The 15545-nt window shown below is 36.1% G+C and overlaps 1 protein-coding gene across 3 annotated transcripts in view; it reads left to right on the top strand.

Annotated features, from left to right (window-relative positions):
• The window catches only part of LOC145687958 (transmembrane protein 8B), a 1033730-nt gene that overhangs the window by 308462 nt on the left and 709723 nt on the right, over window positions 1–15545 (top strand). The gene's annotated exons all lie outside the window — the stretch shown is intronic.

The following is a 15545-nucleotide window of genomic DNA, read 5'->3' as shown; positions in this document are numbered from 1 at the left end:
TTTTGAGCAGGGATTCAATTTATCGACCATTGTCGGGTCCTGATGTCTACTTCAGTGTCCATTGTGGTTTATGTGAACAATAGAAAACAGCAATTATAATTTTGCAGCCAAAAATCAAAGTATATTCACCTAAGATTTCATCATCATATTGCAACTAAAAAAAAAAAAAAATATACCCATCTGTGCAAAATCTATTGAAGACAGTTTGTATTTTGTAAATGTAAGAGAGCAGCCGTTTGTTTTCCTTAAGCAATTTTCCTCACTCACTCACTCACTCTGGTCTAGGGAACCCGGAGGTTCAATGGGCATTCACAGACTATCTCCGCTGACTTCTGTCTTTAGCCAACTGAATGCAGTCCATACTTTCAATTCATATTACTGCGAGACGTTAATATTGGCCTCCCATCTGCGCCTAGGTCTTACTAATGATCTTTCATTCGATTGGGTTTCAAGTTAAAATTTTGAAAGCCTCTCTACTTTTCTCCAATTTGGTTCCATGACCTGTCTACTGAGTTTCTTAGACTTGATGACCCTAACAATGTTTGGTAAAGGGTATAAGTTATGTAGTTCCTCGTTATGAAGTTTCCGCCATTCCCCATCCTCGTCCCTCTTGATTTCGAGTATTCGCCGTAGAATTTTATTTTCAAATGCTTTATCTACGTTCCTCCCTCGAAGTAAACGATTGTGTTTAACAATCATATAGCATCACAGACATAATTTTCGGTTTATACAGGGTGTTTGTATATACAGGGTGCGGAAAAAGTCCCGGAACAGTCCAATATCTCGCGAAGTATGAAGATCAGCAAAACAAAAATAACACGTGTTAAATTGGTTTTAAAAATCTATCCAACAATACCAAACGCAACCCTCTATCCCTATTTCTTATTGCATATTTGGATTATCCAGAAAAAGTGACAGTAATTTGACCCAAAATTGAAAACAGTGTCTTCGCAGATGGCGCTTGAATCGACACACAATAAAAGCTGGTGAAGCAAAACGTTCTGAAAATGCGAACTGTCAGTCCCGTGCTCTGTGGCCGTAGGGTTAGAGTACTGGCTTACGGAGTCAGAGGTTGGGAGTTTGATCCGCGTTCAAGGCAATCTTCTCTCTTTTATTTCCCCAAATAAATTCCATATGTTTTAACTTCAATTAATACCGTTTCGAAGTTACATAGAATACAAATTTTGATTGTTCTTTTGCAAACTAGCTTTATGAAGTAGTTCTTAGTAATAGTGTTACTTACACCAAAAATAAACCATTTTTGTCCCCATTTGTATTTTCTTGCAAATATGAACAAATACATTATCTTTTTATCGAAGTCAAAATGTATGAAATCACTATTTGGGTGTAAAAAGTCACACAAAAATGTTACTCTGCGCGGGAATTGAACTCAGGACCTCTGGTTGCACATTCCAGTACGCTAGCCACATTGCCACAGAGTACGACGCTGAGATAACACATTTTCATAACGTTTTGCTTCCCTTTTTTGTGTGTGTCGATTCAAGTGCGATCCGTGAAGGCACTGTTTTCAATTTTGGGTCAAATCTCTGCCACTTTTTCTGGAGAAGAGAAATGTGCAATAAAAAAATTGGGGTTTCCATTTAAAATTTTAAAGTTACCCTCGTACCCCCGAAGGGGTGGGTATAGGGGGTTGTGTTTAGTATAATTTTTTTGGATAGCTTTTTCAAAACTATTTAACACGTGTTATTTTTGTTTTGCTGATCTTTATACTTCGCGAGATATTGGACCCTTCCGGGACTTCTTCCGCACCCTGTATTGATATTTCGGTTTATATATTGATATCTCAGATTTCAAAAATGCGTGAAAGGAGAATAAAATCAGATAGAATAAGTGAAGACAAAATGCACATAATACAGTTAACGGCTTTTAAAAATATCATCCAAATGCTCACTTCGTTTTTAATACAATGACGAAGCCTGTTTCGGAAGTTTACCATGACTATGAATCATATTCCATGGAATGGCGTTGATTTCTTTAGTGAAGGCACTCTTCAGTTTATCGGTAGTTAGAGGATGATGTATGTACAACTTTTCCTTGAGGTATCACAGAAAAATCGCATGAATCTGGGTATTACCCGATATCAGCCCTCAAAGAGACAAGATTATCAGAAACATTTGTCTTTGAATCGCCATTGAACAACGTGAGGTTGTAGTACCAGCTTGTTGAAGTCAGATATTTTACAGGTTATAATCGGGCAGTAATTCATCCAATTTTGATCGAAGAAAAGTTTCAAGCATGTGATATCAAGTAGAAGTCACTCGAACAAGGCCGTGCCGTGGAAAATCAGCGCCCGGGGCGAGAGTATACGACGGCACCCCCATACATATATTCCAAGCAATTTTTCCTATCTTTTTCGTTTTTTCTCCCGAATTTTGCCTCCCCTTACTTCGGTGCCCGGGGCCGTCGTCCCGCTCGTCCTCTCCACGGCACGGCCCTGCACTCTAACGACTTCATAGTTTTCGAAGAAATAGGGACTTCAAACATCACGATCGGAAACAGCGCACCTCACAGTCACAATAGAACTGTGAAGTGGTCATTGATGAAAATTAAAAGGGTTATTCGCAGTCCGGTAGCGAATTGTATTTATTCGCAACTTGTATTTACAATACCAGACAAGTAAAAAATGGGCTTAGTCAGTACAGATTAAAACAACTATGGAAGAATATTCTGCAGAATGTTGTTGCATAAAATTGTGGGATTGTAAGACTGAAACTAGTACTCTAGTCATATTGGCCGCCGATGTTGAACTCCTAGTTCAGACTGGAGATTTTTTCAATAAAGATGGTGTCACTCTAAAATTTGATACCCAGTTTCTAATTGGTGTCCAGTTAGGATGGGGTCACGCCGAACGAGAGTAAAGTGAATACAAAAGACCACTAACTGTCAGCTTAAGAAACTCTTCCATAACGAACGCACGATGTTCTCCCGACCGAGTTATTGTGTGCATTGAAATAAAAATAAATAAAATAGAATGTAATAAAGTTGTTTATAAAATTGAATCCTACGATGCGAATAACGATACCATCGTTACTACTCTACTCTCTCTCTCCCTATCCCGAGCAACGTCTTTGTGAAATCGAAAAGATAAATATGCCCCACACTGTATATGTTAAGCTTCAAATTCTTCGATAGAATACGCGAAAGTGGTCGGACTGAAAAATAACAGTAATTCCCTGCTTTCTGTGGATATTTTATTTCCACGTGGATATAGTTTTTGCCTGTTGATGTTGATCCTAGACATTTGAAAGTATTCATTTCGTCGAAAGTATTATTTGATATTTTAACCCATTCATAATTTCCAGTATTGCGCTCACAGCGAATATCCTTGTATTTAGTTTTCTCTACATTTACTTTTAACATCATGCTCTGCAGGCGATTAATTAAATCTCTGCATTTCTTTCTGTTGTTCTTATATACTGACTACCAGGTTTACATAATCAGCATAAACCATATCCTGGTGCCATCCAGCTCTAGGCCCTTGTTGTTATCTTTGATTTTCCTTATAGCATATTCCAGAACTAAATCGAATAATAGTGGCGACAACGCATCTCCTTGTTTCAAGTCCTTATCGATGAAAGCTCGTATACAAGTATTTTCCTACATGTGCTTTATATTGGGATTCGTTTAAACATAATTTGATAAATCTAACCAGCTTTTTCGTTGTACCAATTTCAGTAAGAATGTTGCACAATGGTTTCCTCGTAACAGAGTCGTAGGCTTTTCTGAAACGAATACGGAATTTATGTAACGGGATGTTGTATTCTCATTTGTTTTCAGATATTTGACGAATCGTAAATATCTGATCGATGGTTGATTGATTTCTTCTAATGATTTCTTCTAAATCCGAACTGATAATCTCCAATAATTTCGTCCTCCAAAAGCTTGATCAATTTAACTCGTCAGATGATTTATTATAAATATTTTTCTCGATCATACAAGTGTTTAAGTTTTCATGATTAGGTTTAGGATTTAGATTTCTGGGCTTTCGGCATCTATGGCCATGTTAGTCTGTGACGCATCCGCGATCACACTGCCCGGAGAAGTGGAGGAAAAAAGTAACGAAGAAGGAAGGAAGCGACCTGGGACCATTATGGTAGGTTTCGTTCCGACATTTGGCTAGTGTGAATGAGGAAACCCAAGGAAAAGCTCATTCAGAATGTCTGGCCTGAAAATGTTGCTACAACTTTCTAACCGAGTGTCCCCCAGGAACTGAACCCAGGACCGCTTGCACCAAAGGCGAGAGCGTGAACGGCCGTGTCTGATCCCTAAGGATTCCTTAGTAGAGCAATACAGTTCTTTCAAGTTCTTTTACGTTTACGTGTTTATAAGACATACGGTGTTAATGTAAACCAATAATGCTTATAATTCCAGTAAAATAAACAGATAGGGCCTTATGCAGAGTCATTCTGACGGGTGATTAGTGCCGTACTAAAGAGCTCGACTAACATGTTTCCTACAGTAGTCAGTCCTTTAGTTTGACGCTAATCATACACCAAAACGACTCTGCACAAGGCCCATGGAGTTTTGCTGTTCCAAACAGTAAGCAAACGATGTTTTGCTCTATTGGGTTTCGTGTGATATTCGTAGTTCATTTCGCCTTGATCTATTTCCAAATTTAACACTTCCACGCCATAATTAAAAAAAAGATACAATTAAAAAAATCAGTTCAAGATTGTCAGTTATTCTGTTAGAAATATATACGTACTTCAAAAATATGTCTTAAGTATCCAATTTGTTCGAGTATTTTGGGTTGGTTGATTTCACAGACTGTTATCGTGTTTTGAATTGAATGGTAAATGTTTGAGGAAACTAGTGACTTTCGTAAAGAGCAGGAAGACAAAGTTTTACTTCACTTTGTTCGGTTTTTCCTTAAAGAGTAAAACAAAACTAACTTTGTTTGGGCTTTGTTTCCACAAGCGGGCTTTTGTTCCCATTGTGACTCGATTCGTTCGTATATATATGTCTACTCCAAGTTCTTAGAAACTGTCGACTCTCAAATAACTTAGAATGTAAACTGACCGATAAATCAGAGGTTTTCCAAGCAAAAGACGATTTATCCTGTCTCTTGCCCAGCATTTAATGGGGAAACTACCGTACAAAATGCAAGAATGATAGAATATTATTAAATTATTTAGAACTGTCCAAGTGCAGTGAATCAACGTGTGTGCAGAATAAATAATTTTAGTATATTCAAAATGCAGAATGACTGCATTTCTGTGATTACTGGAGACAACATTGCTGATAGACGTGTTTTACCATACTTATATCTTAAGTACCCTTAAAGTAAACTAGTATAAATGTGTTTCTTATTAGACACTTTTGGTTTGTAGTTAGCAACAGAAGTAGTTACCGCTTCAAGTACAGAATATGAGGATTGATTCTGAAGTAATGCCTTTTTTTCTTGTGAACTGGATACGACACAGAAAACCTAAGATATGCATTTGAAAGTGCGTAGGATGTACGTCTGAATGTTGCCACCAGATTGGGTATGAATGTAGGATATTTCAGTAAAGAAGTAAAACAAAGAACACAGAATACCAGTGTTTCGTTATGACTTGAACAACACGTAAAAAGTGAAAACGAATGACATGCGATACAGGGGCGTCATTTAGGGGGGGCAGGAGGGGGCAATTGCCCCCCCCCAATAGTTTGAGGAATGCATATACTTTAATCAATTGTCTACTAGTATACTAGTACAAAACGTGAAAGTCTTTTGTTAGTGGTGCTCTTGCCCCCTCAACCGAAGTCTGAAATGACGCCTTTGATGCGATATCATCTCACTAATGTGACAAGAACACAAGGTACAAGTACATGCTGTTCATCAATCCTTAAAGTAATTACTCAGATTATCCATCGTTCGTTGTAAGCAGTGGAGAAGGGGCTGGATACTATCCGCTGCATGTGACTTGGAAATGTCCCAACGCAATGGTTTTCGGGTTCTGTTGCTTGATGTCTGGTTCGAATGGACCTGCCCACGTTTCATCGATGGCAATGAAACGGTATATCGCGTATTTTTCTTGCTGAAACATCTGCAGATTGATGCAACATGTCTTGTAGCGTGTCACTTCTGTACCTCAGTTAAATGATACGGTACTTACCTTGCACAAATTTTCCGCATATAGGTCCTTGTTAACAATGCAGCACAGTGTAGACGCAGGAATTAATGTTTGCTAGGTTAAATTCTCCATTGTCCAGCGTCCGTTCTCATTTAAGTACTGTTAGATCATTATGACTGTACATCTTTGTCCTCGGACATAGGACGTCGACTGGAATGCAAATCAGCAGTGAACACTGATTAGTTTGAAGGTCACATTACCTCGCCACTGTTTTCCTTCCCGATACATACTTCAAAATATGGTCTACCGATGGCGGCGATAGGGCACGTTAGACGCAAAGAGCTAGTCACTTTTGTGTACAGGTGCGATTGCTGCCGAGTTCAGCGCCAATTGCGTTATGAAATTTATATCTGTTCGAACTGTTCAAACTATTACATAACCCAACCCAACGTGTATATTTCTGATTGCATCATAATTGTGCACTGCAAATTTCAAGGAAATAAAGCGAGTTTTTGAGTCATTATACTCCAATGAGACAATTAAGCAAAGACATTTTTATTCATTTACCTAGGTACTTTATCAGCTATGTTCGTCCACTAACATTGTGAAAATATAAACTCTGTTTTTCAGTTATTGAACTATAAGGGTCAAACGAGCGAAAGTAACCGCGTAAAGAACATATAGTTCAGTGATAGAAAATAAATTTAATACAGTGTTCTGAGTCAGAGATTCATGAACGTGTAATATGAAACTACATTCATGCATACCTATAGTAGAATAGTTCATGAGCTTAGCTTGTAGTTAAATGGCCAGTGACGACATAGTTTTCAGTGTTATCCTATCATTGTAAAGCAACTAAAAGTTCCTTGAATTAAGACAAATGTAATTATACTTTAGAAATTAGAACCTTCGTAAGTTGAGTACGGTTCGTTCCACAACAAATGCCTCAATACAAATAACCCGTATGATTAATGGAAGGTGGCCAGTTTAACAGATTTTTTTTATTTGATTTTTCAAATACTCTCTACATACTGCGTGGCCAATTTATACTGTACGCGTAATAATTACTGAACAACAACAATGGAAAACAAAATAAATGGGAACTTAACAAAGGCCTATAGCCAAAACGGTATGTAGCCAAAACGGAACATGATGGGCTCAGGCGCTTACTCGTGATGCATCGTAACATTCATTTTTACTTCTATCTAATATGCAATGCATAGGGTCACAAACACCAACAAACTGGCCCCTTATTGGATCAGGTTGCGGGTTTGCCCGTGATTTGAAAACTGTTTCGTACTTCTACTGGCAAGTTTTCAGACGATATATAGCTTTTTCCCAGGTACTTGGTCCCGGGATGGAAACGTCCCTAGTTAGATAGATATACCTATCTCAGGTAAGTAAATAGAAAGAAATGAAAAAGGAAGAAAAATGGGAGGCCTTGAAAGTGATACGTAGACATATTCACCAGTGTTCAGAAGATGCTGTCTACAATACACTTAGCAGAGAGGATCACAGTAGGTGGTTCATCGCAGTGCATCACGTCCTGTTGACCCACTCACGAATCTTGACCCACACAATCCACTGGCCCACTCCATCCCTGGAGAAACTCTGGAATAATCTCACGATGGTCGTTGTCGAGGTTTGAAACAGAATCTTCTTGTTAACTTAGTAAAAACGCAAAACCACTAGTCCACGACAGGATACTATACCCTGGCCGGCAAACGATGATTTCTGACAGCTCAGCTCGCGAGGACGACTGAGGAGCGCGGTGTTGTCATGTGCTTCTCGCGCAAGGAAAGAATCGTCTGCTTTCTCGTTGAGGGTGAGAGGGGGGTGAGTGAAAGTTTGGCAATGTGCGGTGGTTACCATGGAGACGCGACAGATTCTGAGCCTAAGGTTGGTTGACCTGCTGTCTTCTGCTCGCTCGCTGTGGCCTTGTGCAAAACTGTCAGAAATCATCGTTCACCGGCCAGGGTATAGGAAGTGATGCTCTGACCACACCTCGATATGTCGTTAATCGTATCACCCGAGTGTTGAGTTTTCAGTTTAGTAAACTTGAAGTGATACGGAATAATATAGACATGACGCTGTTCATCTTGAATTCTTTGGTTACACGTCTTTTAATACATTTTTCTTTCATAATATATCTTCCTGTTTCCTACAACTTTGTTCCGAAGAAAAGAAAGAAAGAAAGAAAGAAAGAAATTCGAAAATAAACTTTTAATTCCATGTGAAAGAACATTCTTCATTCTCATTTTCTCCCTTGCTTTCTCTTCGGAACAGCGAGAAAACATATCAATAATTCTGACGACGAATTATATAATACCTCTTTTCGTATCAAGAAGATCGCGCTTCGTTGCACTTGATACCCTATCCAGTTCATAATTTTTCCTGCGTGAAAGGTTCTGCGCAAACATTTGCAGAAGAGGAGTTTGGTTCCCCCTCCCCCAGCTCTTCCTGTGTTTCTTTCATTCCTTGCTGCTTCTAGGCTCTGTAGAGTTTCTTCGAGAGTAATCAATCATCTTGGCCACGATTCGAACTACATACCATCTGTTTAAAACTGGATAGCCATAAGCGACATCCGCTTCTTCCTTCGTTTTGTATCACACCTACTACCCGGTTCGCTGCCACTTTTCAGTTTTTTTTTTGGTGATAAACGCTGTATGTATATTGTTTCAAATAACAGTTCTTACAATAGCTTGTTAATTAACTACTATTATTAACGCTTTTTGTTTCAAAGCACGTGGTAGCAGCTGGTTTCTTTCATCTGTTTTTTTTTTTTTTTTTTTTTTTAGTAAAGAAAAACAAAAGCACTAATAATTATGAAACGAAATTCTGCGTTTTATGCCTCATAATAATCACTTCGCTTTTAAAATTTTAAAAATCTTCTGCTGTGTAATTTTGTTACACTGCACTTTTTTTTTAAAAAAAAAAGAAAAAAAAAGAAATATTACAATGAATGAATACTTCCCACAGCAAGTGGATCGCAGAAAGTCAAAATGACGTCCGTGCGATGTCCGTGCCTACGTTATTGAAGTTTTACTAATGGTATGAAATCTGTTAGGTTATCTGCTCCAGGGAAGCCATTTCTCTAACGCCTGATTAGTTACAATATAATTTGTATGTGTATTTTACCCCACATTTTCCCTCCCTTTCAAATGTTTTGGAACGTAATGATAGATTATACATGTTATTATTTTTAGATTACTAGTTATTTTAGTGCAATATTTAAGGTCAAATTTTCAATTTTATTGAATGCTAGCCCACCCGTTCTTCGCACAGCGAGGATAAGGTTCATAGAATATATGATATGTTAAATAAATGAGTAAAATAAATAAAGAGCAACGCCTTCGGCGTTCCCCTTATATATATATCTGTGAAATAATTAATGAATAGCTCTGCCTTCGACGTTGCCCCACTCAACATGAGTTAAATAAATACGAATAAATACCAAAGAGCAACGCGTTCGGCGTTGCTCCTGTCAGTTCTCTGAATAGCAGTCATGCTCCTTATTGTTGCATAAATTTGGGCTCAAATGTAATAGGATTAGCGATCCAGAAAGCTATAAATTCGACACTAATATCAGCCAGTTTGGACATGTTTTTCACGCCTCTCGAAAACTCTGTCGACGGGGGCTAAAAATGAGCTTAAACAGTGTCAAAAATGTTACTATTCATCTCAGTGACCCCAGAACTATAAATTTGACTTTAATATCTGTCATGTTGGATACCGGTATTCAATATTTCAGAGCCTCCAACCGCCCATGAGGATAGGAGCTAACGTTGGATTTGAACAGTGTCAGAAATAGAGATGCAAAGGCTCAGAAAAAACCGGCTTTTTCTAAAAAAAAAAAAAAAAGTAGTTTTTTTTTCTGCTTTGCTTTTCTGCTTGGGAAATTTTGGTCTTTTTTCAAAATTCTGCTTTAAATTGATAAAGCAGATTTTGTTTCGCTTCTCTATAACAAAAATGTCATTTAATTAGTGGTTGATGCCGATAATAATATAAAACCTCGAAAATAAACCATGAATTTCGAAAAGATATTTCAAACAATTTTACTTCTCAACATATTTACATTATGAATTCCAAAGGATTAATCAGTGCATATAATAAGATTTTTTAATCTCCTATATACAAAAGTAAGCAGGGTTGGCAAGAACCATGGTTTTTTGAAAATGTCAAAAACCCGTTTTTTGGAGGGAGTTTAAACTAGTTTTTTTTTGTTTAAACCAGGTCTTTTGGGCTTAGTTACTTTGCTTTATCTATTTATATTACATATTGATATAAATAAGTTTGTTTCGCATTGGCGTTATTATGCAACAACGGTGTTACGCTGGAAGAAGTCACACGAGCTTAAAGAAGTCAGGTCAGTATTTTTTTTTTAATTGGGAAACTCCCGCCCTAGCCATCGGGAATATCCCGTCATTACTCTAAATGTAAAACAATAACGGAAAAATCCTGTTATTGCTTTGCATGTAAAATTTAAATGTCAACATATCATAATTAGTACACTAAAACTGAGGTATTAAATTACAAATTTAGTGCGTACATATCATTGAAAGTCCAATCCAAGCTAATGTTGGAAGCTACGTAGGCAATTGATAAATTTTGCCAATTTCTATCAATATATTTAAGCAACCTTGGCTTCTTTATAAAACAGGCATTCAGGCATGCAGAAATATATAATTTGGTTTCGTTTCTTATGTTAAAGCCTAACACCGAGGTTATCAAGAAGAAGACTTTCGCCTAAAGTTACATCCGAACCGATACTTTCTTTACGCATGAAAGAAGGGTTGTGGTTCGACCGAGAATTGAACATGGGATACCTTGATTAAATGGTGAAAAGGAAATAAAACTAATGCAGATGTGGAAACGTCACCATGAAGTTCACACGATTCGCATTTTTCGTTCATTTTATTTTTGGTTTAAACCAGTTGTTTATTTAAAAGAAGAAAAAAAGAACAGCTGGTGTAAACCAGCCAACCCTAAAAGTAAATACTTCTTTAAAAAATACATAAATAACTAGCAAAATTCTATGTAGTATTTTTACTTCAAAATATTCCATACCCTCTTTTTGGAACAAAATAAAATAAAACGCAAGAGAAACACTTAGATATATATGATACACTTAAAGGCTGCACATCTAGAGCTTTTGCTTCTGTATATTCTTGAAATTCTACAGTTTTATGTAACCACCATCACGGTTTACTCAGTCCTCAAGTTTTCTGAATTTTTAACAAGAGGGATTCAGCATATGAAGGATGTGAGGCAAGAACATGGTAACCCACAATTTTACTATTTTATGAAATTCGAGATTTTCTGCTGCATAATCCATTTTGAAAGTCGGAAAGCTGATTTTTCACATAAGAATATAAATGAAGGATTAAACGAAGCGGTATGCGTTGCTGTCTATCTGGTGCTGCATAACTGAGCAATTGAAAATTTGTTGGTTACCATGTTCTTGGCTCACACCCTTCATATGATTATGGAACTCTCCCCACCCCAGCACCACCACCATAAAAAAAGGACTACGAAATATATGTAAGATAAATACAACTGCACAACAAACATGACTGAATGAAGTTTTTGCGCTTCTATCGGGAAATCCGGGATTCACCCCAGCATTCGACCATTCTGACAAAGCTTGTCTTCATTCCACCTGTGAAGTAGAAATAGTGCGTGTACTGTGAATTGGCCGACTTCCTTTCTTATTGTTTTTAAATCGTTATTATTACTAATTACCAGCAGTGACGGTTTTGCGAAGGTTAGGGGAGCGGTCTTTCGGACTGAAGCCTGTTCTCCAAAATTACGGAATGTCTAAAACAAACTAAATATCTGTTAGTTATGCCTTTACTCATAAACTTTAAGCTCCCGTCAAATAAAAATTACGAATATTCAGATAAGCTAAACATTAGTAAGAATAACCCCTCCCAAAATACTTTTCTAAATCCGCCACTGATTCTCAGTATAAAATGATCTTTAAGGTTGTATCCGGAAGATTATCGCTAAATATATAAACGAAACGAAATATTAGTTACGCCTGTACTCATAAACTTCAAGCTCCTCCCAAAGTACCTCTTCTAAATCCGCTACTGATTTATAGTTGTCTTGTACACGTTAAAGTAAATGAGAGCAGTTTAGGATATCGTAACAATATCCATTCATATAATACTAGACATAAAGATGACTTAAATACGCCTTATATTAGGCTAAGTATAACACAAAGAAGTTGTAAATATACAGGAATGAAACTATATACGGTAATACATTGCCAGTGCATATACGAATGATGTGTGATGATAATTAAAAAAAAAAAAAAAAACATTGTAAATCTTTTCTTGTAAGTAATTCTATTTATGGTATTAACGAATTTGAAGACAAGTGTAAATTGTAAATTTCTTGCAAGTGTAATTTTTTTCTTTCTTTCTTTGTATATATTTTTTATATGCTGACAATGTCTATTACAACAAATGTTGTTTAATGACAATAAAATATTCTATTCTATTGTATAAATTAGTATTCAAGGTTGTATCCGGAAAATTATTGCTAAATCGTTGAAGAGCTACAGTATAACAGAAATGTGGAAGTACGATTTGACGGATATATTGAAAAACGTACGCTTTGACGGATACATATAGAAAAACACAAATTTCTTTTGCGCTAGAAGCTAGAGTGCCGGTACTAAGATCTTAGAAATGAAACCCAGATGGCAAACTAAAATGATCTAGAGAAGAAAAAAAATGCCGATAACAAAAGTTAAAATAAAGCTAAATAGCCTCTAAAATTGCCCTCAAATACTACATTCTTCGTGTTAGTTTTAATTCGTAAAACATGTGCTCCATCCATCTTGATGGTGAATTTCAGAGCGAAATATGGCATTTAGGTCATGGAATTCTTATCTAACTATATACTATAAGAAAGCTATTTAGATAGAAAAATCATGAAAATGAAAAAAGCCAAAATTTCCAAAATCTCGATTTTTTCCAAAATCTCGATCTTTTTATGTGAAAACATAGATTCAAAATAGCCGGCTTTTTTTTTTTTTTTTTTTTTGCATCTCTACTCAGAAGTGTCACTATTCATCTCAGCGAGCTCGACAACTATGCATTTGACATTAATATCCAGTGTTCCGAGTATTTATCATTTTATTTTATGATTACATTTTGACCCCTTCCGTAACTTCCCTTTCGTGCCGAAATTCATAAAAGGTCTTCATGGGCGGTTTGATCTGATGATGATGTATCTGTAAGCAAAACTTGATGACTCTAGATTGTTCCCATATTTGTTCTTAAATTTGCATTTAAAAGAGGATTTTTGAATGTCTGGTGTAACAAGTGGTAAGTTGGCCTGCGTAACATCAATACATTCTTTAATAGTCAATACTAAGTCTGGGGATCTATCATTTGAGTTCCTTATATTATTTACTGACTGTAAGCTGTACACATTCATAAAATCAGATAATTTCCTATAACAAGAGTTTATATATATAAATTTGGACCCATAATTAATGGTAAATTAAAATCTCTTAAAACTATTGAATTAACGTTTTAAAATGTTCTAATTCAAATCTATTACATAAAACGATTGGTGTTTATTTGATTTGATTAAAGGTATAAAATAAATATTACATTATATTTCGTATTGTAGTATTCTTAGTAATAACATGAAGTGCGAACGTGAAATAAAAGCAAGGATAAGATTGGCGAAAGAAGCCTTTAGGAGGAAGAAAAGTCTGTTTTGTGGGACCTTGAATAAAGAGTTGAGAAAAGGACTCATAAAATGCTTCGTGTGGAGTGTTGTACTGTATGGGGGGGGGGGAAACGTGGACATTACGTAAAGGTAGAGATGCAAGGGCTCGGAAAAAAACGGCTTTTTTGAAAAAAAAAATCGTTTTTTTCTGCTTCGCTTTTTTGCTTGGGAAATTTTGGGCTTTTTTGAAAATTCTGCTTTAAATTGATAAACCAGATTTTGTTTCGCTTCTCTACAACACAAAAAGTCATTTAATTAGTGGTTGATGCCGATAATAATATAAAACCTCGAAAATAAACCATGAATTACGAAAAGATATTTCAAACCAAGTTACTTCTCAACATATTTACATTATGAATTCCAAAGGATTAACCAATGTGTATAATAAGTTTTTTTTAACCTCCTACATACAAAAGTAAGCAGGTTTGGCAAGAGTCATGGTTGTTTTTGAAAATGTCAAAAACCCGTTTTTTGAGGGGAGTTTAAACTAGGCTTTTTTGGTTTAAACCAGGTTTTTTTTGGGTTTAGATATTTTGCTTTATGTATTTATATTACATATTGACAGAAATAAGTTTGTTTCGCCTTGGTGTTATTATGCAACAACGGGGTTATGCTGGAAGAGGTCACATAAGCTTAAAGAAGTCCGATCAGTAAATTTCTTAAATTGAGAAACTCCCGCCCTAGCCATCGGGAAAATCCCGTCATTACTCTAAATGTAAAACAATAACGGAAAAATCCTGTTATTGCTTTGCATGTAAAATTTAAATGTCAACGTATCATAATCAGTACGCTAAAACTGAGGTATTAAATTACAAATTTAGTGCGTACATATCATTGAAAGTCCAATCCAAGCCAATGTTGGAAGCTACGTAGGCAATCGATAAATTTTGTCAATTTATATCAGTATATTTAAGCAACCTTGGCTTCTTTATAAAACAACTGGCATTCAGGCATGCAGAAATATACAATTTAGTTTCGTTTCGTATGTTCAGGCTTAACATCCTTACGTAATACCGAGGTTATCAAGGAGAAGACTTTCGCTTAAAGTGACATCCGAACCGCTACTTTGTTTACGCATGAAAGAAGGGTTGTGGTTCGACCGAGAATTGAACATGGGACACCTTGATTAAAAGGTGAAAAGGAAATAAAACTAATGCAGATGGTTTGATGTATGGAAACGTCACCATGAAGTTCACACGATTCGCATTTTTCGTACCTTTTATTTTTTTCGGTTTAAACCAGTTTATTAAAAAAAAGAAGAAAAACAGCTGGTGTAAACCAGCCAACCCTAAAAGTAAATACTTCTTTAAAAAAAAATACTCAAATAAGTTGCAAAATTCTATGTAGCATTTTTACTTCAAAATATTCCATACCCTCTTTTTGGAACAAAATAAAATTAAAATAAAACATAAGAAAAATACTTAGATTTATATGATACACTTAAAGGCTGCACACCTAGAGCTTTTGGTTTTGTATATTCTTGAAATTCTACAGTTTTATATAAGCACCATCACGGTTTATTCAGTCCTCAAGTTTTCTGTATTTTTAACAAGAGGGATTGAACATGAAGGGTGTGAGATAAGAACATGGTAACCCATAATTTTACTATTTTAAGAAATTAGAAATTTTCTGCTGCATAATCCATTTTGAAAGTCGGAAAGCTGATTTTTCACATAAGTCTATACATGAGGGATTAAACGAAGCGGTATGCGTTGCTGC

Source organism: Thermobia domestica, chromosome 6, assembly GCF_964235325.1.
Source record: "Thermobia domestica chromosome 6, izTheDome1.hap1.1, whole genome shotgun sequence".
Classification (NCBI taxonomy): domain Eukaryota; kingdom Metazoa; phylum Arthropoda; class Insecta; order Zygentoma; family Lepismatidae; genus Thermobia; species Thermobia domestica.
Note: the sequence above shows the minus strand (reverse complement) of the source record. Positions and strands in the feature narration are given on the sequence as shown.